Source organism: Podarcis pityusensis (genome assembly GCF_964106645.2).
Source record: "Podarcis pityusensis genome assembly, chromosome: 10".
In the NCBI taxonomy this organism is placed as follows: Eukaryota; Metazoa; Chordata; class Lepidosauria; order Squamata; family Lacertidae; genus Podarcis; species Podarcis pityusensis.
Genome location: NC_138035.1, coordinates 41,229,006 through 41,252,542, shown reverse-complemented (window position 1 = coordinate 41,252,542; position 23,537 = coordinate 41,229,006).

The following is a 23,537-nucleotide window of genomic DNA, read 5'->3' as shown; positions in this document are numbered from 1 at the left end:
TATGTGGCTTTGATATTCCCTGCAGTGACGGATTACACACATATACATATAAATAGTGTCTTATAATGGTAGTATTTCAGTGATCTCTCTCTCTCTCTCTCTCTCTCTCTGTGTGTGTGTGTGTGTTTAAGAGGATTATTGTACTTGCAGCATCTGGTTAAAACAGATTGCTCCTTGCTGATATTAGCTCCTGTGTTTGCTTGCACAGTTATGATAAAATGCATAAAATGCACTACTTTTTTCAGATGTAAAGTTGACTGCCAGTAGAGGTCACCATTTACCATGCTCAATAAACTTAGACTATGAGCTCTGGGAAAACAGAGTCTGGGTGGAGGTGGGAGAAATACGCTCTACTGTACATGAAGAGCTCTGCAGTTATTTCAGTAGAAGAACAGAAATAAAAAAGTAAGCTTGCTTACATCAGAATGGTTGATTCTGGGAATTTCTTCCTTTGCAAGCTTCCAGCCTTTCATAGTTGCAGACTAGCACTTGGACATGATATGTGGGCTCAGTCTAATGAACAAAGAATAGTTCTTCATAGAATCATAAGGTGTCCTATTTTGGTCAACAATAAGTCACGTTACACCAGAAAACAGATTTATAGCCAGTTCCTGTGGCCAGATGCATTGCTGCACACAGGTGCCTCTTCCTGGCCTGGTATCCTTTGGTGACTGTCTGGGTCACCTGTTCGTAAATCTTTTCTCCTCACTGCATCCCCTTGCCGATATTCTTTAGTGCCTTACAGTCATAAGGACTAGAAACATGATTTTTAAAAAAGAGACAAGTGAAAAAATGATGATGCTGAAATGGCCCAGTAATTGATTCAAACCATTGTTGTGTTGAACTATATGCAGCCTTCCCTTAAATAACTAAACTAGCACAAATTCTTCCTTCCCCCCCATGCCTAGGAAATGAGATTTACCTTTTAAAAACTATCATCCACAGCAATCCTGGTCAGTATATGGCTGGGCATTGTTTATCAGGCAGGATATTAGAACAACTAATGTAGGTTATATTTTGATGGCTTACTTACTGTCTTATGGTGATCACCAGACTATAAGGAATCTCTGCCATATGGATCAATACAGATATGACAAGAACAATTACACGCTTTTGCAGTGCATAACTCATTTGTATAAAACCCTTGTTTGCTCTTGAGAGAAATATCATCTTTTTCAGCTGTAAAAAAACCAAAACATTACTTTTAGGACTAAATAAATGGAATGCAGATTTTCTGTGCAGGACAGCTATTTGAATTCTTTTTCTTGCCCCAAAAATTCAAATCGTTATCCTGCACAGAAAATTAGAAGGAAAATAGGGCCTAAAACATTATCTTAATGGCAATTTAACCATAATAACAGCAACATTCATTAATCCCAATCCTGTACTATTAAGGCTTGGATCAGATACTTTAACAGATTGAGTAATAAGTGGTAGTTAATATTTTATAATGATTAGTTGGGAAATGTGATTGCGCTTTAATGATGATTTGATTAAATGATGCTTTTAATGACTTTTAATGAACATTTACATAGATATTGTATGACGGTAAAATCCATTTTCCTTGTGACCTTTCATCTGTCATGAGTTTTGAAAGAAATGACTCCCGTCTCATAAGGCAAGAAAATACACCAACAACTAACTTTTAACTATAATCAAAGTTTGGGGTTTATCTTTTGGGATAAAAATGAGATTTAAGTATGATTCTTTTATTCCTTTGCAGTGTGATCATTTGAATACATACTCAGAAGTGAATCCTATTGGGTTATAGCCAAAGTCACTCATAGTCAGACTAGACCCATTAAATAAATTGATTTCAATGGGTCTGCTCTGAGTATGGCAAACATTGACTACCATCCACTAAATTTAGTCAGGTTCATTCTGCAATACGTTTGCATGGGTTTTCAAAGTTGTGGAATCCACTCCTCATAAATATGTGTCTTGTACTATACTGTTTGGCAAATGCTGAAGACACACGCCTTTACCTTGGCCTTTGATGCCAGAGGTGTGTGTTTTCAGGACTCAACCTATTCCTGGGATTGAAATTTGCTTTTACTGTATTTAATTCTGAATTTTAAATTGTTGTAATCCACCATGGGATGCGCTGGTAAAGGGTGGGCAATCTTAATAACCACCATCCTTAGCCTTATGTATTGCAGCTGCCATGATCTCAACCACTCTGGGAACAATAAGGGTCTCTATGCACACGTCGTTTTTTTAAGCTAGACAAGATATTCAGACAGAAACTAGACTTTATTTTAAAAAAATGTGGCTCCAATCTGGTAAGTGCAGGTGTTGTTGGACTACAACATCCTTGTCCATTGGCCATGCTGACTAGACCTGATGGAAGTTGAAGTCGAAGAACATATTCAATACTATCCCAATATATTACCTCTAGAATCAGAGGCACCACGCTCCAATTGCAAGGTTCTGGGAAACAACAACAGAATGCTATTGTGCCCAAGTCTTGCTTGTGGGCTTCCCATCTGGTGAGGAAACTAGGTGCTGTTAGATAGGCCTCGGGTCTGATCCAACAGGTCATTTATGTTGGAGAGTCTTTGACAGGAGTAAATAAATAAGTAAAAATTTTTTTACTTATACCCCGCCCTTCCCAGTTTAAAAACCGGGCTCAGGGCGGCTAACAGCAAATATAAAACATTGATTAAAATGTGACTTTAAAACAGCATAAAACAGCATAGAATACGACATAAGATGCAGCATCAATATCAATAAAATTCTAAAATTCAGGGGTCATTTTTTTTGGGGGGGGGGGGGAAGAACCCAATCAGTAGACATTGAATGATCACCAGGATTAACTGGCCAAGTTGGTCCTACTTGGGCCAGCAAGGAGGTGTGTGAATAAGAATTTAAATGTGGGGTCCCAGAAAGGGTTTCTTCATAGAAGAGGAAAGGGAAAAGGGAATAGAGGATCAGGCTAATTCAAATTGAAGGCCAGGCAGAATAGCTCTGTCTTACAGGCCCTGAGGAAGGAGATCAAGTCCTGCAGGGCCCTAGTCTCGTGGATGGAGCATTCCACCAGGTCGAAGCCGTCACTGAAAAAGCCCTGGCCCTGGTGGAGTAGTGGCACTTCTTTATTATTTGCTGCCCATCACGGCCATTTTGTGCTGCACCCTCAACACTTTAATCATAATATGTGTGCACTTCATTTATTTATTTTTAAATAAACCCAAATCAGTACTGACTAAAGTCATGGAAAACTTTTCTCAGGAAGGCTTGCCTAGTCCCTAGTCTGGTTCCTTTCTTGGCACCCAGGAAACTCTTTTATATTTCTCCAGTTGAATCTGATTTTGGACTGGATGCTTGCATGTCTTTTATAACTGTCACTGGTATTCTGAACTTAGCTGTTGCCATTGAAGGAAAGCTTACTGCATCCAGGTTTGGAAATGAAATCTGTCCTCTTGAGACACTCTTCAGCCACCCATCTGATTTCTGATGTATAGAAAGATTGGCCTCTAAAATGCAAATTTCCATAAATCCCACTTCATATTTCACTGCAGCTGAAACAGCTGCATTGCATTATAGGTTCATAATATTTTGTTGGAAACTGCTAGAAAATCTTTGGTGGCCCATCTTTTGATGCCCTTTTCAGAAAAATCTATCATTGGCTCCACTCTGGGGTTGGGGTGACCATGTGTCTTAATTTATTGAAGTACTACATCAACAGTTAACACCTGAACAGCAGACAAAGGTCACCTGATCACAGTCTCTCCCATTATCAGGAGATATATTTCTATTTAATTTATAGTAGAAATAATTTTCATCCATACATTATGCTAATATGCAGCCTTTTTGTGATACGTTTATTTTTTGTAATTGCAATACTTTTTGTATTGTCCCCACTCTTTAAATTCAGTGGCAAATATGCATTGGCAAGAATGCACAATGGTTTTTTTCAAAATGGCACCTTTCCCTTTCTTATTCCACACACTCATCTATTGTTACCACACTTGAAATTCCCTTCGCTGTAGAGAGACCAGACACTCTGCTCTCCGCAGTGACCAGGCAATCATTTTAGATTTCCTATTTCTTGAATATGGCAACTGCTCTAGAACAGGTATGTCCAACCGATTGATTGTGATCTACCTGTCGATCGCGGGGTGTCTGTGGTTGATCATGATCGATCGTGGGATCCTGATCAATCACTCCCCCCCCCAAAGCTCAGCCACTTTGGCTCATCCTCCCCCCCAAAAGCTGTACAACTTTGGTGAAGTCTCCCCCCAAAAAGCTGAACAACCCTGATCAATCCAATGGGTAGATCACTGCCAGTTTATTTATACTGGGAGTAGATCACAGTCTTTTGGAAGTTGGACGTGACTGCTCTAGAAGATTGAAGTTCCATGGAGCCACTAAACAATAGCTCAAAGACAGTTTTCATAACTGTCTCGCTGGTAGTTTTTCAAACTTTTCTCAAAAACCTCCAAGAGAGATTCTACAACTTTCTTACACAGCAATATCCTAATTTTCTGGAATTTGTGCTTATTGTGTTTATGTGGAATGTGGAGTTTACTGCACAAATTTACCATAATAATAATTTTACAATCCCATACACATGTTTGCAGTTATATCCATGGCATGTATATATATGCCATGGGGTGGCCAAAGTGCCTTTAGGGAGATATACAGGCAAATTGTCTCAGTCCTGTTTCTCTTCTCACCTACTCTGCCACGTTGATGAAGTTTTTATGTTGTGAGTCATGCGATTGTACTGTCCATTCTTCCTAGGTTTTGTGTAGCTCAGAGTTCTTTATCTAAAGTTGCTTGGAATGTTGGTTGCACCCACCTGCTTAGGAAGGAGCTGAAGACCAGTTTTGCCTGGTCTGGCAGATCATTTGAGAGAAGGGCCTCAGCGGGAACAATCAGGAGTTGGCTGGAGCATGTAAGATATTTTAGTCTGAGATATGTGTGTATGTGGGGGGGGGGGAGAACTGGACTGATGTCACTGTGAATCTAGTTTTGCCTGCTAACTTTTGTGTCACAATAATAATTTCTCAACCACTGCATCAGCAAACAAAGATGTTATCATGAAGACTTGTTAAATCTCAAGTGCTTTGTCTTTGAAAGGAATCTGATATTTTGAAGTCTCAGATGCTTTGTCTTTGAAAGGAAGTCTGCTTCTGGCTTCTCACTATTCAGGAAAAGGACAATGCGAATGACTGTATTTGGCAATAGTGACTGTGGCCAGGATCATGCCATGATCTCGATATGTAGCAGTGCCTACGGGACATTATCCTGGCTGCTTCATTCTTGACACAATGATCTAATGGATCTGGTCTTTTGTGAGAATGTCCTTGATGATGAATTTTCACAGGAATCCGTATCAGTTATTTGTACCAAATTCACCATGCAAGTTCCGTTTGTAGATGTGCACATGTTTTATGTAAGAAACAGAACCATGTATATACACATTCTATAAAAACTGCAGACAAAAAAAAATCAAAGGGTTTTCTTTCTCAAATAACCTAGAGAAAAAAGGGATTACGACGAAATCCCCCTACAATAAACTGCAAAATTTTACACCTTACAGCTGCCAGTTGTAATCCACAAGGAGCCAGACTTCTTAATCATTTACAACAGGGAAGTAGGTTAGGACCTTTGGTTGCAAATATTAGTGTCTCTTGAGGCTTTGTGTTTTGTTTTGTTTTGTTTTGTTTTGTTTTGTTTTGTTTTGTTTTGTTTTGTTTTGTTAAATAGGGATTGGGAACCTATGAACCTCCAGAAGTTGCTGGACTCCAGCTCCCATCCACCCCAGCCAGCCTGGCTAATCATCAGGCATTATGGGATTTGTAGTTCAGCCAAATTTGGAGGGCCACAGTTTCCCCACCCTCCTTTTAAAAACTCACATTTAGGGAGGAAAAGTTTCATTATGTTGAGGAATGTAATCCAGTTCTCATGTATCAAAGACCTCTGTACATAATTACATTAAGTTTGTTGTTATAATTTGAATATAATGTCTAAAATGTAAACCACACTAAGCCTGACTAGATTTATATTCTTTGAAGTTTACATAAGTCAAAAAAATGGGCTTGTGTTAATGGTGGCAGCCAATGTTAGTGATGATTTTATGATTTCAGTTTAAACAGAAGTAATTCAATTAACTTCCAGTGACCACATTGAACCTGTTCTAGCTAAACATTTGTAGATGCAGTATGAGAACATCCATACTACAGTGGTACCTCCGGTTATGAACTTAATTCATTCCAGAGGTCTGTTCTTAAGCCAAACCCGTTCTTAACCTGAGGTGTGCTTTCGCTAATGGGGCCTCCCGCTGCTGCTGCTGCTGCTGCTGCACCGCCGCGCGACTTCCGTTCGCATCCCGGGGCAAAGTTCGCAACCAGGATACCTACTTCCGGGTTAGCAGAGCTTGTAACCCGAAGTGTTCGTAAGGAGGATGGTACACAACACGAGGTTCCACTGTACTGTGTTCTCTCTATTAGGTGCTAAACACATTTCTGAACATTTCTGAACATAAGGAGAGGGGAATGATTTCTTATGGATCCTCCCCAATTCTGAAACATCCTCTAGTTTTTTTTGGTGCTTGGCATTGTTAAATCTTGAGCATTTTCCAGACATTTTGTAAGATTACAAATTATATTTAAATTAGGGTTGAGCAAAAATGGCTTCCTCAAATTTCCCACGCCGTTTGTGTGTGCCAAAATGGGGGGAGGGGGGGAATGACGACGACTGAATTATCAAGGCAAGGAAGTGAAAGTCTTCTAACAGTTTTTCCTCAGAAAACTCCGCCCAGTGAGTGTGCAGGTTCCAGTCAATCCATCTGGCTTCCACTACAGAGGAAATCAGGGAGCAAACTAGTCAAAACAATTTTGATGATCCTGTGCTGAGGCCATAACACTACACATACTACCACCCCCAAACTGACATCTTAAGGGCAAAAAAAGAAGAGAAAAGAAGGTGTGTGGTGGTGGTGGTGAGAGAATATGAGCGAGGCCATGGGTGTGGGGTCGGGAGGTTAGATGACCTGATCATGCTTTCTGTGATGAGCTGCAACTTCCTAGCAATGGAGTCTTAAGTGGGCTGTATACCTTTCTATGCGGCTGAGAACACACAGCAGAATCATTGAATTGTAGAGTTGGAAGGAACCATGAGGGCCAATTCCCTGCAATGAAAGAATATTTCACCCAACATGGGGCTCGAACCCACAACGCTGGGATTATGACTCTCATGTTCTACCAACTGAGCCACTCTGAACGTATAGTTTAGAGTGGATTTGCTTCATCCCATGTGTGCCTGATTTTGCCTTGTTCACGTGACATGGTCCTCACTCCTCTCCCCCGTTTAATGTGAATTTTCCTAGTGCATGGATAATCCACTAAACTAAAGCAAAAAAGAAAGAAATCCAACCAAAAAAATCACATGTTACCCAGCTGTGAACATGCTGAAGCACTTTATGTGGGCATTTTCTCTCTCTCTCTCTCTCTCTCTCTCTCTCTCTCTCTCTCTCTCTCACAGACACACACACACACACACACACACACACACACCACCCCATTTGTGGTAATGTTTTTCGGGATGCCATTTGTCACCACATACCCTACTTCCATTTGTAAGGTGCTTCTTGGTGGACTGCTGGTGAGGCTGGGTTTGACATTTATTTATTTATTTATTTATTATTTAAACTCACTGTTTTGTGCAAGCCTGGTATATCAGAAAACTCAAATAATAAAATCATTTTGGCCACGCACAAGCAAATAATACCTGCTCACATACTCAAAAATAAAACCATAGTGTGCATACAGTACATCTTTTCAAAGCACTGCTCAATAGGCAACACTTCATCTGAAAGTGCTCGTGTGTAGATGAGCATGCACAAAATTGCACATGGAAAAGTCAAATTGGAGCATCCCATTAACACTCTGGTAGGCACACAGGCTAGAACTGTGAGAGCTGAAAGCTTTCTTATTTTTTTTTAAGATGCGAAGCTGAAACTTCGAGGACAGAACCTTTCTATTTTTTTTCCAAGGTGAGAAGCTGAAGCAAATTCTATCACAGAGTGTAAGTTGCTACATACGATGGTTACGTATAACAAAAATAGGCAGGCTACACAGCTTTATGTAATCTTCTTTTCAGGGCTGAGCCATGTGCGCTGTCTAACTTGAAGGAATAGGATGAAAATGCAGCTGAAGCAAAATACCTATTAAATCTCTGTTAAAAGAAATACTGCCTAAATAAGGAAGACAGATGAAGGGTAGGAGTGAAATGAGAATAACGTACAAATGGTGCAGTGGGTGGCTAACATCAGTTTTGTCCTATATTATAAGAACAGTACAGTCCTTTGGAATAAATCTGGACAGGAAGAGTTGTGCGTGTGTGTTTTGTTTTCTTCCTTTCAACTACAGTGTTCTCATAAATATGCGACATTTGGCAACAACAAGTTGCAAAATCATTCTGATTCGGAATCTCAGAATTTTGTTAAATAATATATCTTTTGGTTTGATTAGATGGTGACTTTGGCCCACATGGAACAATATCAGTGCTATGTGTTCTGTTCTTTTCTCAGAAGATAGGCATTATGGGTGATATTTGACTAAGTTTTATTCAGAATAGACCCACTGAAATTAATGAACATAAGTTAGGCCTATTTATTTCTATAGATCTCCTCTGAGTAAAATGTAGATAAATATCAGCCAATGATTTTAAAGTCTCGCCCATAAACACACACACACACGCACACCATCTTGAGGTAACGTGGCTAGCATATACTAGGAAATGTTCTTTACATAGTTATGGAAATTACTGTTTTATTTATTGATATGGCAATGTTATTTTTCCTATGTGATGTTCATTGTTCTATTTTTATGTGCTGTAAACCACTTTGGAGACAATTTCCCGTGGAAAAGCAACATACAAGTTAAACAACGATGGTGATGATGGCTAGCAGCCATTAACAGCCTTATGCTCCATGAATTTGTCTAACCCTTTCATTAGTTGTTGGCTGTCACTAGATTTTATGTTAGCAAATTGCATAATTTAACTATGTGCTGTATGGAGAAGTAAGGTTGCCATGTGTCCTCTTTTTCCAGGACACATTCTCTTTTCCAGGAGTAAAATTTCTGTCCAGGTGGGTTTTTTAAACTTGCAAAAATGTCTCTGGCTATCATTCCTTTGTAGTGGCTGAAGACCAGCTTTCCTCTTCTCTTCTCCTGTCCCCCTCAGCAGTATATCACAGCTTCTATAGCCTACATATAGTAGGGGTATTTAAAATGAGAGTAGTCATAGCGTCATATTTTTTACTCTTCAAACTATGGCAACCCTAGGAGAAGTACTTCCTTTTCTCTACCCCATGTCACCATTTGGCTTCACTGGATGGCCCTGGGATCCTGTGAGAAGAGAAGAAGAAAAAATATGCACACTCTGCATAATTTCAGAAACCTTTGCTAGGCTCCCCTTTACTAGCTCTTTTAATCTGTGCTAACTGTCCCCTTCAATTACACATTTCTCCACCCCCTTTGTAGCCGATATGTGGAAATTAGTGATACATTCAAAAGGATACTGCCTTTAATTTCTAAATTGAGAAGCGCTAGGATTCAAGCAATGACATGTGGGAAGGAAGTCTCTTCCCATCAATGGTGGCTGGTCTCTAGCAGGTGATTAAATACAGCAGGTGCATGTTCAGATCCTCCTTTGTCTACAGATGCAGGGTGAAAGTGTCCTTAGATAACGACTGGTTTAGGAAATTGATGTTCCAGGGTTTGACAATAACAAATTATGGGGTCCAACACTAGCTACTCGTTGCAGAAAGCAAGAAAAATAATGCTTAATTTTACATTGGCCTAGATGTGGTGGTGATCTGGTTGCATAAAAATCACCTGATGGACACGTTACGTCCTCCTGGATGGAAACCTACCTGCAAGATCATTTGGGTATGCTTTATATTACTGTACAGCCAATGCAATAGAAGATGCCATTCTTTAGTAAGAGATATTCAAGTTGATGGAATGTGGCTGGGTTCATATTTTGTCCTGTGCTGTCATCTTTTCTTCTAAGGATCAATGGAGAGATCCTATAGGTGGGAAGTGTTGCCTATGTCTTATTTGGAGGTTTGGTGTGGAATAAGCTCTGGGTAAGCTGTACTTCCTCATTCCAGGGTGAGGTCAGTGCATCAGTCAGGTTTTATGGTTGCAGAGTCCCATGGCCTCTCAAAGGAAAGTGATAGCTTGTTCTTCTCTTCCTTACAATGTCAGGTCCTTTGGGACTTGGTGACACCACAAGTTCCAGGGCTGGGCCAAGGCAAATCCTACCTCAAATTAAAACTGGGTAGAATGGAATTCTAAATAGGAATTTTAATATTCAAGTAATTTTGAGTAATCTCTTTCCTTTTGTGCATGTTGACAAAGGAAATGTGTTCCAAAAGGCAGAGCACACAGGAAATCTATGTGCTCAATGACCGTATCTTTATCTTGATCAGCTTCATCTGTTCTCCATCTCTTTAGAAATACAGGCAAACATTCCAATCCTTTGAGCCAGCGAAAGCAAATTGCTGTGTGTGTGTGTGTGTGTGTGTGTGAAATACCGCAGTGCTGCTAGACAAATAATCCGTCTTCCAAAAGTGATTGCTGCTACCTTAAGGCAGCAGGTTGGCAGGGCGATTTGACCCAGAGGTTAGTGATTCTTTTCCATTCACTACTCTATTGACAAGTCTTTATTTTATTTTATTTTTTAAAAAGATCTGTCTTTGGTTTCATCTCATCTTAATCCTTTCTATTAGTGCCTGAATACATCAGTATAAAGTGCTCTGGAAGAACTTGGCTAATTAGTACAGTCAATGACCCTTGTGAAAAGATACAATCATGTGGCGGTCCTTTGATTTTGCAGTGACTATTATTTTAGGTGATCAAAATACACAGTATGGAAGCAGCCTCCCACAGATCGTGTTTTTATATTTTTGAGTATGGGTGAATTGAGAAGTCTGAAATAACATTCTTCAGGGTAACTATCTTAGCTGTTGTTTGCTTTGATATCGGCAAGGAATTTCAGAGGCATTAGCTGTACAAGCAGTCATAGAACTGAAGGCTGAGAAAGAGAGAAATCACCAAACATCACCTAGCTCTCACTCCTTACCATACAGCTGGCTCTGCACAGCTCCATCGATGCCATACAGGAGCTGGTGTGTTGCCAAAACCTACAAAGCAAACGCACTGGCTGGCTTAATCAGATGGCATTCAATAGGACCCCACCCCCAAAATGTTGCTGGATACAATTCCACACCATGGAACATCCTTTCTAACACTGTAAAGATGGTTGATGCATCCAAGACTGGGAATGAAGACAAGAATCATTATGCAGATTATTGTATCTTTCAGGTGGTCGTGGCACAATGTTATCTGGCAATGTGGGTTGTTCTGTATGCAGGTTAAAGTGAATTTAGGATGGGATCCATACATTATTCTTTGCGTATGGTGTTCAACTTAAACCCCTGTGATTCCATGAGAACCAATGGATTCATCCTTCATGTAGTGTCACTTTCCAATGGGAAAGCAAGAGCCTTTGCAATAACTGGTCACATCACCACATCATACTTTAAAGCATATTTATACCACCTTAACAGTCATGGCTCCCACCCACCCCTGAAATAATCCTGGGAATTGTAGTTCAGAGCTACAAATCCCAGCACCTTTAACAAACTACAGTCTCCAGGGTTATTTGGGGGAAGTCATGTGTTTTCAATATATGGCGTGGGTTTATGCCCTGTGGTGTTAACAGTGAGTCATTTACTAACACTTGGAATTGCATGGAAAAACCCACCTCCAGTTGTGCAGCCAAAGTGAATGGCTGATTTACTAGACAAGACATTGTGGGTAATAATTAGGTAAGGTGACTCATGCAGAGAAATACTAACTTTAGCAGAAACTTCCCACACAATTTCCAAGATTTGCTCCGGAAATCTGAGGGCTAGATACGTTTAAAGCTCTATTCTCTCTCCCTGCGCCCACTTTTTATTGTATTAAATGAGATTGTTTTGATAGAGAAGATGAGAGCAGCACTTATGCTGCAAAACGATATTACATTATTTGTTTTGTGACTGCTATCGCGCCAGTTTCAAAGCCTTCTACAACATCTTTTGTGACAGTTAGGCTGCATCACTAAGCATATATACCACTGAACTTGGAGGGACTTATTTCTCAGTAGGCATGCATAGGATTGCACTGTGAAGTGATAAAGCATGGAGGTAACACTACTTTTGTCTCTGGAACCTGAATAAAGACTATACAGAAATAAATAAAGAAGGTATAATCACAGAGGGTTAAGCACTGAATTTGGATCTCATCTTGCCCTATATCAGCTTCTCTTGGGTATTTCTAGAATCAACTAATTTAACCTTTTAAAGGTTCATTTAGCTTTTGTGAGAAAGCACCCACATAATGCCTTGCAAAGAGTGAATGCAAGACAGGTTCGACATACCAAAAAAGCCCCCCAAACCCTTACATTAAAGAGTCATATATGAATTAATATAATGACTCCATCCTATCGTTTTGTTAAGAGAAACAGATGATGCATAAAGGTGGTTGGATCATTTTGCTGTTGACTTACTCCCAGTTTTTATTATGTCACTCAGATGTGTGTCACATACTGCTGATCCATTTGTGCTCATAAATTTGAAGGGAAATTATTAGAATGGGGATTCTTGGAACCATTGAACCATTCTTGCGCAGGTAGGGCTGTTCAAGCAGGGCTGAAATACACAACTCCCCTGCATACGAATGGCACATCAGTGCATGTGATCAGCATATCTTTACAGCCTAAACATGACTTTGAGTTTACAAAAAAAAAAGTTTCAAAGTAGATTTATGATCCAGAATAAAATAGACATGTGGCAGCATATCAGTATGTGTTCCCCACATTTTGCAGTTTATTAGTGAGCTATAAACTGGGCATATCCCAGAAACATCCACAGAATATTCTCAGTTGCACTTTCAATTTCCAGTTTAACTAAAACCTGATGTGAAATCGTCTTTGTATGTTTTTTAATGGACAGGCACGTGCCAATGATGCTTAAGGTAAAGAAGAAAATGGAATGCCTAGACCACAATTCTCTTCAAGCCCTCTTGAACTCAATGGGGCTTGTTTCTAAATAGATACCTATAGGATTGCTCTGTTACAGGGAGCAGAACACTTGCTTTCTATAAAATGATGAAGAAGAACCTTGAGGACTGGAAGTGTGCTTTTTTTAATTAAGTATTTTTTATTGATTTTCACATATAATGACAAATCTGAAATAAAAAGAAACTATAAGTTGGTACAAAGTTCCCTGAAAAGGAACAAATGGTTCAAAGAAAAGAAGAAAATTAGTCTGAAATTGTCCTTTTGTCCTTCTGACCCTCTAAGCTCAGTTCCTGTGAGGATATTATAGAAATGACTTGTCCTTCAGTTCAAATGAGTGCTTGGAACAAAATCTTGTTTAAAAGGAGGCGAGGGAGGGGGGAAAATGGGAGACAAGAGAAGGGAAACAGCACTGGAGATTCATAGCCCAGCTCTCTCATTCTCTCCCTCATTCTCCCCCTCCATATATTTTCTGTATTGTCCTACACACCACTTAGAGACGATTGTATATAAATGGTTAAAATAAGTCAATAAATATCTTTGATTTATCAGAAGTAAGTCCCATTCAGTGGGGTTTATTCCCATGTTGTTGTTGTTTAGTCGTTTAGTCGTGTCCGACTCTTCATGGCAGTGGGTGTAAATCAGGATAGCTTAGCCACAGCTGTCCATGCACTGGTAACCTCAAGGCTGGATAGCTGCAATGCACTCTGTGTGGGGCTGCCCTTGAGGTTGGTGTAGAGGCTGCAGCTGGTGCCGAATGCAACAGTTAATTACTTGGTGGGGGGAGAGATGCTTGTGAGATTTGTACTGGCTGCCAATCTGCTACCAAGGTCAAGGTGTTGGTACTAACATACAAGACATTATAAAGTCATATATATATGGCACTATAAAGCCTTAATGTGTTATAGGATATGGCAGTTGTTTTCAACCAGGGGTGCTGTGGGCCACTGTCCTTCTTTCCTTCCCTCCATCCTTTTATGCCTTCTAGCATCTCTGCCTCCTAAAGCTTGCACAGCTCTTTGTTGCAGCAGCCCTGGCTTCAAGCTCCCCAGGTGAACGGTGCCTCAGGAGCTGGCCAGGGGGTGCTGGTTGCCAGGAGCTGAAGTGGCCTTGGAGTAAGCAAGCAAGTGGGCAAGGGAGCCCAGCCAGCCAGTCTGCCAGCCCTTGCTGTTGGGAATGGACAGACATGTTCCAGCCCCCTGTGAGGCAGTATGAGGAGGCACATCTCTTTGGGGTACTGGGGGGCAGCTTAAAGACAAGGGGCGGTGGCAGCAGCTACCCAAAGGACTCCCAAGGAGATGAGAGAAGAGAGGAGACTGAGGGAACACTCCACAAGGAAGGGTGTTCAAAAAAAGGTGAGAGGCTGGCAGCTCTGCAGGCAAGGTGTCCCATAACTGGGCTCCTGAGCCCCACAGGGGTGCCACAGAAATAATATAATTGGTCAAGGGAGCAGTGGACTCAAAAAAGTTGAAACCTCTAGGATATGGTATAAGTGTACTCCTCCTGCTTCCCACCCAAAATTCTACCTCATTTTAGCCATTCTTCTGGCATATCTGGGATGTTCCACTGATCTATCTTGTGTTCAATTGGCAGATGAGGGCTTTTTCAATATCCCCAGTCATCATATGTGTCTAAGATTGTACATGAAATTTGTATAAGTTTGTTTCATTTTTTTTTTTAACGATGCATGCTCCTTATAGGGTATGGAGATGACTAGTTAACTGCTGCATATCAATCATCTACATCACTTAAGTAATAATAAAATTGTACACTTCACTGTGGCCTCGGCAGTTTTCTGATTTCCACTCCAGCCGCTTAGAGATCATATATCTCTGCTGAAAGACAAAGACATCTGTCAATTAGCTATCTTCACACAGAACAAATTAATAGCAGCCTAGGAGGGTTATAATAATGCTTATTTTAATGCTTGTACATTCTTATTTCTGAACTAGGTATATAATAGCTTTTATCCAGACATTAAGAACCTGACTATGGGAAGGTTTCTGTTGGTACTATTTGTTATAACAACCATATATTTCATAAATAGTATGTTATGATGCCTAGGTAAAGGGTATCAGTGAGGCTCGCAGCGAGGTTCCTTATCATCTTTACAGCAAGAATCAGAGGGTGTAAAAAACATGTTCCTAAGGTCCTAGTGAGATAGTTTTGTAAACTGGTCCTAATGCCTTTAAATGCAGCTCCTTATATCATTTCTTTGCAGTTCTTAGGGCTGTGAAGAAGTAGTGCCAGGAACAGTGGCAGACCTTAAGGGTCTCAAATTTCAGCCATGCCCTGTGCGATGCCAAAAATTGGCATGTCCCTAAATCATAGTTGCAGCTCAGTGCGACTGAAGCAGTCACTGTCTCCTAAATCCACCTCTGTCAGGAACCACTGGCACCAACTATAGGGGGGCCTGGCTGCCTGAGCACCCACAATTTTTTTGTTGTGGGTGCTTGGCACCCACATTGCAGGGCCTCTGATGTGACTTCTTGTGGTCAGTGCACACCCTTGGTGTATGTGCAGAATACTATGTCAGTGGAGCAGATTTAAGTATCCAATTTATTCTATTTGCTGTGAACAGAATTACATCATTGTATGGAAACACCCATGCACAAAGAACCTAAGAAAGCATTCCAGATGCAAACTGCAAAATAAATAATATATAGTGGTATTTTGTAATTAATAAAGCTTTGGTTCACAATCTGTTCCAAAGCTAATTGAACGCAACTCTTACACTTGACAACAGTTAGGTGATGTGATACCTAAATAAGATGTTCACACCAGGTGCAACTTGACAAACACCTCCCATCATGATGACAGATTAAAAGCTCTTGCAGATTTCAACAGGAGGGCCAATTGATTAAGGCCAGCACCTCCAGCTGTTATAGTTCAGATGATGTGTCTGAGCTGCATTGCCTCAAATACAAAATAAAATAGTTTCAGTGGGGTTCTTTCCTTGTCAATGAGTTCTCCAGGACAGGAAGAACCTTGCCAGATCAGAATAATCCATTCCAGAGAGGATGGTCAGGTGGTACAGATCTTGTTTGACTCTAACCACACCAGAATACCATGGAGTGACCAGATGAACAAGAGGGTAGGTGTGATGGCCTGGGATTCCGATTCTGAGAGTGAACCGGAGGAATCCCAGCCGGCACAGGAGTCCCCGCCTCCAGGGCCGGCTGAACTGGGGCAAGGCCTAGATTCTGAGGAGCCTGCACCTGTGCCAGATCCTCAGGAGCAGGCACCAGGTGAAACCATTCTGGCCCCAGAGGTGCTTGAGGACTCAGTGTCTACAGGTGAGCCTTCCCCGGGGCCCAGTAACCCTTCGGCCTCTCCTGAACTGCAGAGGCTTAGGGCAGAGAGGCGAAGGGAACTGGTTTCTCCCAGGAGGAGTGCTCGCCTTAAGGCCAGGAGAGGCGGGGCTCCTGGGGGCCGGGACCGCCCCTGGCCTTAGAGAAGATAAAGGGCAGTCAGCCCGGTCCCAGGTTGCGGGAGCAACGTCGTCATTGAAGAGCTGTTTTGGCCAGCATCCAGTCCTGTTCCTCCAGTGTTCCTGTTCCCCGCCCGGCTACCTGCTTCTGATCTTCGAGTGTTCCTGTCCCCGCCCGGCTCCCTGTTTCGGACCTCACCTCGCACTTTGTGGACTATCTCCAGGCTAGTGACTTAGGACTGAACTTTGACTACGGTAACAGTAACCTTCCCCCCGGGACCAGCACAGTTTGCTCCCGCCACACCCGCACTCCCCCTTCGTTGGGGTGCGTTCGGGAACAGCCAGAGGCCATGGTTGACCAGGCAGCTGCGCTGGTGGCATTGGCCCAGGAGAACCAGGCCTTGACCCACACCGTTCAGCAGTTAAGCGATGTGGTTGTGGCGCTTCAGCAACGGTTGGAAACCTTTACAGATCATGGGGCCGACGCCCCAGCTCCAGGCAAGTACCCAGTGGCTTTGCCAGAGAAATTTGATGGGACCCTGGCCAGTTTTCCCATGTTCTTCGCCCAGGCCAAGTTGTATATTCAGGGGCGAGCCCGGAACTTCCCTGACGACCGCACCAAGGTGCACTTTCTGATCAGTTTGTTAAAGGACCAGGCGGCCAAGTGGGCTTTGCCACTGCTCCGGCAAGACTCTCCTTTGTTAACGGACTATGTGGGATTTTGTAACCACTTAGAGACTGTGTTTGGCAACCCTCTGAAGGAGAGCCAAGCCAATCGGGCGATTCGTCAGTTGAGACAGGACAAGTCCACAGCCGCCGCCTACGCCACAGAATTTCGGCTGTTGGCACAAGACTTGTCTTGGAATGACTCTGCACTACGGGACCAGTATCTGGAGGGACTGTCGGACGAGATACTGGACCAGTTGGCCATGATGGAGCGTCCCACCACGCTGGACGCCCTCATTCAGCGGAGCCTGCAGATAGACGATCGGTTGGAGGACCGTCGCCAGGCCCGGGACCGCCAGCACCCCCGGCTCCTAGCGCCCATCCTTCCCAACAGGTCCACGCCCACAGCCGAGTTGCCAGTCGAGCCAACGCAGCTCGGGGCTGTGCGACCTCGCCTCTCCCCCTCGGAGAAGACGCAGCGTCGGGAGGGAAACCTGTGTCTTTACTGCGGTGGGAGTGGACATTACGCCCGTTCCTGTCCCAGGAAAATGCCAGTCGCAGGAAAACCACCAACCTCGGTAGCCGAAGGCCCTAGCAACGTGGGGTCCCAAACCATGCAAGAGGGGCCCTCACCAGTGGAGTTGCGACATCTCATGGTTCCAGTGCGTCTCTACCCTCCAGGTGGGCCCTGGATTCTTACCCACGCTCTGGTAGATTCGGGGGCAACCCGCTCCTATATGGACGCTGCCTTTGCCGCTCATCATCAGGTGCCACTTCAGAACAAGCCAGAACCGGTACAGGTGGAGGCAATCGACGGACGGCTCCTGCGTTCGGGTGCCGTCACTCGGGAGACCCAGCCCTTGGTCCTGTGTCTCCAGCAGCACCGGGAGGTGCGAACTTTGGACATTGCCTCCATGCCCCGGTTCCCCCTGGTGCTTGGTATGGACTGGTTGGAGGCTCACAATGTTCAGATTGACTGGGTTAATCGGACTGTGCACTTCCCATACCCATGCCCCCATGCTCGGTCCGAGATGCTAGCGGCCGCACCCACTGAGGAGGCAGCACCCACGCTCCCAGCCGTGTACCGGGACTACCAAGACGTGTTCGAGGAACGGGGGGCAGACCAGCTGCCGCCGCATCGGTCTTTTGACTGCGGCATAGACCTCCAGCCCGGAGCACCCCTGCCGGTGAGTCGCTTATACTCTCTAACAGAGCCAGAGCGCGAAGCTTTGCAGGACTTCCTGCGCAAGAACCTGGAGCGTGGGTTCATTAGGCCTTCTACCTCACCCACCGCTGCGCCAGTACTCTTCGTTAAGAAGAAATGTGGGGAGCTTCGCCTTTGCCATGATTACCGGGCCCTGAACAAAATTACCACCCCGGACCGGTACCCCTTGCCCCTTATTTCGGAGTTGCTGGAGCGGGTGCAAGGGGCGCAGATGTTCACCAAGCTTGACCTCCGGGGGGCCTACAATTTAATTAGGATCCGAGCCGGGGATGAGTGGAAGACAGCATTCGGGACCCGGTACGGGCAGTTCGAATACCTGGTTATGCCCTTCGGATTGTGCAACGCGCCCGCTGTGTTCCAACGGTACATCAACCACGTGTTCCAGGACTTGCTGGACAAGTACGTGGTGGTGTACCTGGATGACATTTTGATTTTCTCCCGTGACCCAGCTCGCCACGAGGGTCATGTCCGGACCGTGCTGCAGCGCTTGCGGGAGCACCGCCTGTATGCGAAGCTCAGCAAGTGCGAGTTCCATCAGCAGACAGTGGATTTTCTGGGTCACCGACTCTCTCCAGATGGGGTGCAGATGGATCCTGGGAAGGTGGCAGCGGTTCGGGAATGGGCGGCACCTCGGAACCGCAAGGACCTACAGCGTTTCCTGGGGTTCGCCAACTATTACCGGACCTTCATTGCGGGTTACGCTCATCGCACTACCCCATTGACCCGGCTACTGCGCCCCAAGACGCCGTTTTCCTGGGACAGCGAGGCAGAGGAGGCGTTTCAGGGGTTGAAGGCCTGTTTCCAGAGAGCGCCGATCTTGCAACATCCGGATCCTTCTCGACCCTTTGTGGTAGAGACTGACGCCTCCAGTACGGCTCTCGGTGCCGTCTTGTCTCAGCAGTACGGACCTGATGCGCCACTCTTACCCTGCGCCTTTTATTCCCGCCAGCTCCTGCCGGCGGAGCGTAACTATACTGTATGGGAGCGGGAACTACTGGCCATCAAGGTGGCTTTTGAGGTCTGGCGCCACCATCTTGAGGGGGCACGACACCCGGTGGAGGTGAGAACCGACCACCGGAACCTGGAGTACCTCCAGACCACCCGCAAGCTGAACCAAAGGCAGATCCGGTGGGCGTTGTTCTTTTCCCGGTTCCAGTTCTGGATCCGCTACATCCCTAGCTCCCAAAACCAGAAGGCGGATGCCCTGTCCCGGAAACCTGAAGACAACACAGACACGGTACAGCAGGCAGTACCCACCACGATCCTACCACCGGCTGCATTCCTGGCCACCCAGGAGGCTGAGCCACTGCAGGCTCGGGTGCGGGAACAGCAGCGGGTCGACGCTTGGGCCCAGGAACGACTCCAGGAACTGGCCGAAGGGTCATGCCCTCAGTACCCGGGGCTGGTCCTGCATCAGGGCCTTCTGCTGCACCACGGGCGCCTGTACATCCCGCCAGGGCCGCTGCGGGCTGAGGTTCTCCGGATGACCCATGATGCTCCAGCAGCAGGGCACTTTGGGCGGTATCGGACCACCCATCTGGTAAGCCGTGAGTTTTGGTGGCCCCGTCTGAAGGCTGACGTGGCTCGCTACGTCGCTGGTTGTGATGTCTGCCGGCGGGCCAAGGGGCCTACCGGGCGACCCCCCGGCCTTCTTCAGCCGTTGCCGGTTCCACCACGTCCTTGGCACACGGTTTCTCTGGACTTTGTAGTGGAGCTACCCCCGTCTCGTGGCTGCACCTGCCTTCTAGTTTTCTCTGACCATTTCACGAAGATGGTGCACTGTGCCCCCTGCCCATCCGTACCCTCGGCTAAGGAAACCGCTCAGCTGTACCTTCAGCATGTCTTCCGCCTGCATGGCCTACCTGAGCGTGTGGTGTCCGACCGTGGCGTTCAGTTCACGTCCCGGTTTTGGCGTGCTTTACACCAGGCCCTCGGAACAGAGGTCTGTCTCTCATCTGCCTACCACCCACAGACTGATGGCCAGACGGAACGGGCGAACGCGGTGCTGGAACAGTACCTCCGGTGCTACTGCAGCTACCAGCAGGATGACTGGGTCGACCACCTAGCATTGGCGGAGTTCGCTTACAACAACGCGGTGAATGCATCCACCCAGCAGACCCCGTTCCAGGCCAGTTACGGTTTTCATCCACGGTTGTTTCCGGATGTGCTGCCGGCATCTGCGGTCCCTGCGGTGACAGAGTGGCTTCAGGAGCTCCAGTCCCAGCAACAGCTGTTGATGGAGCAGCTGCGCCAGGCCAAGGAGGCGTACAAGGTCCAGGCCGACCGCCACCGCCAGGTGGGGCCGGAACTCCACGTCGGTGACCTGGTATGGCTCTCCACTCGCCACCTCCACCCTTCTCGATCTTCGCGGAAGCTGGACGCCCGTTTCACCGGCCCGTTCCCTATCGTGAACCAGGTCTCGCCTGTGGCATTCCGTCTCCAGTTGCCCGCAACCCTGAAGGTTCACCCGGTATTCCACAGGTCCCTTCTGAGTCCGGTGGCCCCACCCGACGAGTTCCACCCGGACCGTCCCCGACCGCAGCCAGTTTTGGTTCAGGGAGAGCCTGAGTACGAGGTGGAACGCATTCTGGACTCCCGATACCGCAGGGGAAAGCTGCAGTATCTCATTGACTGGAAGGGGTATGGGCCGGAGGACCGTTCCTGGGAACCAGCGGCCAACGTCCACGCGCCTGCCTGCCTCCGAGAGTTCCATGCGGCGTACCCCAGCAAGCCGGGTCCAGACCCTCGATTAAGGGGGGGGCCTGGGAGGGGGGATGGTGTGATGGCCTGGGATTCCGATTCTGAGAGTGAACCGGAGGAATCCCAGCCGGCACAGGAGTCCCCGCCTCCAGGGCCGGCTGAACTGGGGCAAGGCCTAGATTCTGAGGAGCCTGCACCTGTGCCAGATCCTCAGGAGCAGGCACCAGGTGAAACCATTCTGGCCCCAGAGGTGCTTGAGGACTCAGTGTCTACAGGTGAGCCTTCCCCGGGGCCCAGTAACCCTTCGGCCTCTCCTGAACTGCAGAGGCTTAGGGCAGAGAGGCGAAGGGAACTGGTTTCTCCCAGGAGGAGTGCTCGCCTTAAGGCCAGGAGAGGCGGGGCTCCTGGGGGCCGGGACCGCCCCTGGCCTTAGAGAAGATAAAGGGCAGTCAGCCCGGTCCCAGGTTGCGGGAGCAACGTCGTCATTGAAGAGCTGTTTTGGCCAGCATCCAGTCCTGTTCCTCCAGTGTTCCTGTTCCCCGCCCGGCTACCTGCTTCTGATCTTCGAGTGTTCCTGTCCCCGCCCGGCTCCCTGTTTCGGACCTCACCTCGCACTTTGTGGACTATCTCCAGGCTAGTGACTTAGGACTGAACTTTGACTACGGTAACAGTAACCTTCCCCCCGGGACCAGCACAGTAGGGCTCCTGAAAGGCTAATAGTTGTGTAGAAGAGGGAATTTCAGCAGGCTGCAGATGTGCCTTCTTCTACACAGGTATTAAGGGCTGTCTATCCTATTCTCTGAAGCATCAAGTCAGATCCTTCTATACACCTGACATAAGACAACTTTATTCATTGTTGACAGTCTCTGGTATTCAGCTGGAGCATGGAGACACCTAGCTATTATTGCTAGCAGCCATCAATAGACCTGTTATTGTCCAACTACGTCCTATGGCAGGTAGTTCCCACAATGTGTTGTGTGAAATAATATTTCCTTTCCATTGCTCTCAATAGAATTCTAATGAATTTGATACCAAGACTTATTACTAATATTATGAGAAGAGAGAATCCTCTCTCTTTTCATTCTCTCATTTTATAGACTTGTGCTGTAGTCATTTTTTTGCCCAAATGCTTTAGCCATTCCTCATAGGCAAAGTTTTCCAACCCTTTGATTATCCCCTTCTCCACCCACCAGTGCTATGACCTTTTGAGATGGAATAACTAAAACTGTGCACATTACTCCAAATCCTGCTGCACCACAAATTTATATGGACGCTATTGCATTTGTAGTTTTGTTTTTGTGCTTTCCTCTAATTATTCCCAGCTTTGAATGAGGATGTGTTGGCTTTTTTCACTTTCATTTTCAGTGAGCTATCCCACTCCCCCATCTTTTTCTTGGTTAGTCATGGACCACCAGTCCAGACTCCATCTTTAAATTTAGGCGTTTTCTTTTCTTGTTAGTGTGCTGCCTTGGGGAACATCTTTGGCCCAAAGGTGGCATACAAATAAATCATAACATAATATATCCCTTTCATTTTCTTTATATTGAATCTCATTTGCCATTATGTTGCCCATTCATAACCTTTTTTTTGGGGGGGGGGGGGAGTCTGGAGTCCTTCACAGTTTCCTTTGTATTTCACCATCCTGAATCATTTGGTATTATGCTTAACCTTTCCTCTTTTAGTCTCCATCTCCATACAGTAAAACTCTCCCAAGGAATCAAGCACTCATGTTACCTTCTTAGCATTCTCTGTAATCTGAGCTCTCTGTTTAAAGAAGAGCTTTTGTAAGCGTTTTCTAAATATACCTGTGACTACTCTATAGTTACTGTTCTAGCCAATTTTATTCACTTGGATAATATTTTTTTTTTAAAAAAAATAATATTTATTAATTTTTCCAACAATTTAAAAACAAAAGAAAAAAAACAGCAACACAATACAAAAACACTACAAAACACTAACACATAAAACTAATAAAACAAAAACAAAACCATTTCATTATCTTATCTTTCATTCACTTGTTTCCACGACCTCCTCACACCTCCCTTTTTGTATTCCACTTCTGTTAATTGTTTCAGCAATTCCTTTCCATCTTCCTCTGTTTTCTATCCTATAATTATCTTAACACATTCTAACCTTATTTTTCCCTTTAATACTCTATTAATCTATTTATACTTAATTCCTTATAACATTTCTACTAAAGCCATATAACTTCATTCCAACATTTTTCTAGCATTCATTAATTTTACAGTATTTCTGTAAGTAGTCTTTAAACTTTTTCCAATCTTTTTCCACCGACTCTTCTCCCTGGTCTCGGATTCTGCCAGTCATTTCCGCCAATTCCATGTAGTCCATCAACTTCATCTGCCATTCTTCCCGGGTGGGTAAATCTTGTGTCTTCCAATACTTCGCGATGAGTATTCTTGCTGCTGTTGTTGCATA